Raw genomic sequence first — 3,281 nt, forward strand, 5'->3', positions numbered from 1 at the left:
ATCTATAAAGCTCGGCTTGTCGCTAAGGGTTATCGACAAGTTCAAGGGGTTGACTACGATGAGACTTTCTCATCGGTAGCGAAGCTAAAGTCCGTCCGAATCATGTTAGCAATTTCCGCATTCTACGATTATGAGATATGGCAAATGGACGTCAAAACAGCATTCCTTAATGGTTTCCTCAAGGAAGAATTGTATATGATGCAGCCGGAAGGTTTTGTCGATCCTAAATATGCTGACAAGGTGTGCAAGCTCCAATGCTCGATTTATGGGCTGGTGCAAGCATCTCGGAGTTGGAACATTCGCTTTGATGAGATCATCAAAGCGTTTGGGTTTATGCAGACTTATGGAGAAGTCTGCGTTTACAAGAAAGTGAGTGGGAGCTCTGTAGCATTTCTCATATTATATGTAGATGACATACTTTTGATGGGAAATTATATAGAGCTTTTGGACAGCATTAAGGCCTACTTGAATAAGAGTTTTTCAATGAAGGACCTTGGAGAAGCTGCTTATATATTAGGCATCAAGATCTACAGAGATAGATCAAGACGCCTCATAGGTCTTTCACAAAGCACATACCTTGACAAGATATTGAAGAAGTTCAATATGGATCAGTCTAAGAAGGGGTTCTTGCCTATATTGCAAGGTGTGAAATTGAGCTCAGCTCAATGTCCGACCACGGCAGAAGATATAGAAGAGATGAGTGTCTTCCCCTATGCCTCAGCCATAGGGTCTATTATGTATGCCATGCTGTGTACCAGACCTGATGTAAACCTTGCCATAAGTTTGGTAGGAAGGTACCAAAGTAATCCCGGCAAGGAACACTGGACAGCGGTCAAGAATATCCTGAAGTACCTGAAAAGGACTAAGGAAATGTTTCTCATTTATGGAGGTGACGAAGAGCTCGTCGTAAAAGGTTACGTCGACGCTAGCTTCGACACAGATCTGGATGACTCTAAGTCACAAACCGGATACGTGTATATTTTGAATGGTGGGGCAGTAAGCTGGTGCAGTTGCAAGCAGAGCGTCGTGGCGGGATCTACATGTGAAGCGGAGTACATGGCAGCCTCAGAGGCAGCGCATGAAGCAATTTGGGTGAAGGAGTTCATCACCGACCTAGGAGTCATAACCAATGCGTCGGGGCCAATCAAACTCTTCTGTGACAACACTGGAGCTATTGCACTTGCCAAGGAGCCCAGGTTTCACAAGAAGACCAGGCACATCAAGCGTCGCTTCAACTCCATTCGTGAAAATGTTCAAGATGGAGACATAGATATTTTTAAAGTACATACGGACCTGAATGTAGCAGATCCGTTGACTAAACCTCTCCCTAGAGCAAAACATGATCAACACCAGAATTCCATGGGTGTTCGATTCATCACAATGTAACTAGATTATTGACTCTAGTGCAAGTGGGAGACTGTTGGAAATATGCCCTAGAGGCAATAATAAAAGAATTATTATTATATTTCCTTATTCATGATAATTGTCTTTATTCATGCTATAATTGTGTTATCCGGAAATCGTAATACATGTGTGAATAATAGACACCAACATGTCCCTAGTAAGCCTCTAGGTGACTAGCTCGTTGATCAACAGATAGTCATGGTTTCCTGACTATGGACATTGGATGTCATTGATAACGAGATCACAGCATTAGGAGAATGATGTGATGGACAAGACCCAATCCTAAACATAGCACATGATCGTATAGTTCGTTTGCTAGAGTTTTCCAATGTCAAGTATCTTTTCCTTAGACCATGAGATCGTGTAACTCCCGGATACCGTAGGAGTGCTTTGGGTGTACCAAACGTCACAACGTAACTGGGTGACTATAAAGGTATACTACGGGTATCTCCGAAAGTGTCTGTTGGGTTGACACGGATCAAGACTGGGATTTGTCACTCCGTGTGACGGAGAGGTATCACTGGGCCCACTCGGTAATGCATCATCATAATGAGCTCAAAGTGACCAAGTGTCTGGTCACGGGATCATGCATTACGGTATGAGTAAAGTGACTTGCTGGTAACGAGATTGAACGAGGTATTGGGATACCGACGATCGAATCTCGGGCAAGTAACATACCAATTGACGAAGGGAATTGTATACGAGGTTGCTTGAATCCTCGACATTGTGGTTCATCCGATGAGATCATCGAGGAGCATGTGGGAGCCAACATGGGTATCCAGATCCCGCTGTTGGTTATTGACCGGAGAGCGATCTCGGTCATGTCTACATGTCTCCCGAACCCGTAGGGTCTACACACTTAAGGTTCGGTGACGCTAGGGTTGTAGGGATATGTATATGCAGTAACCCGAATGTTGTTCAGAGTCCCGGAGGAGATCCCGGACGTCACGAGGAGTTCCGGAATGGTCCGGAGGTAAAGAATTATATATGGGAAGTCTTGTTTTGGTCACCGGAAAGGTTTCGCGCATTATCGATATTGTACCGGGAGTGCCGAAAGGGGTCCGGGGGTCCACCTGCCCCGGGGGTCCACATGGGCTGTAGGGTGTGCGCCTTGGCCTATATGGGCCAAGGGCACCAGCCCCAAGAGGCCCATGCGCCAAGAGATGAGGGAAAGGAAGAGTCCTAAAGGGGGAAGGCACCTCCTAGGTGCCTTGGGGAGGATGGACTCCTCCCTGGCCGCACCCTTCCTTGGAGGAAGGGCCAAGGCTGCGCCCCCCCTCTCCCTTGGCCCTATATATAGTGGGGGGAAGGGAGGGCAGCCACACCTAAGCCCTGGCGCCTCCCTCTCCCTCTCCAACACCTCCTCCTCCTCCGTAGAGCTTGGCGAAGCCCTGGTGGAGTACTGCAGCTCCACCACCACCACGCCGTCGTGCTGCTGCTGGAGCCATCTTCCTCAACCTCTTCTTCCCCTTGCTGGATCAAGAAGGAGGAGACGTCACGCTAACCGTACGTGTGTTGAACACGGAGGTGCCGTCCGTTCGGCGCTAGGATCTCCGGTGATTTGGATCACGTCGAGTACGCCTTCCTCATCCCCGTTCTTTGAACGCTTCCGCGCGTGATCTACAAAGGTATGTAGATGCAATCCGATCACTCGTTGCTAGATGAACTCCTAGATGGATCTTGGTGAAACCGTAGGAAATTTTTTTGTTTTCTGCAACGTTCCCCAACACTATCATGCTATTCTAGGCAGGCCAGCCTATGCACGTTTTATGGCTCGACCATGTTACGTGTACCTCAAATTGAAGATGCCTAGTCCTAAAGGGGTGATCACTATCACTGGCAGTCAAAAGAAGGCAGAAGAGTGCTTCCAGAAGGGC

Source organism: Triticum urartu, chromosome 3, assembly GCF_003073215.2.
Source record: "Triticum urartu cultivar G1812 chromosome 3, Tu2.1, whole genome shotgun sequence".
Taxonomy (NCBI): Eukaryota; Viridiplantae; Streptophyta; class Magnoliopsida; order Poales; family Poaceae; genus Triticum; species Triticum urartu.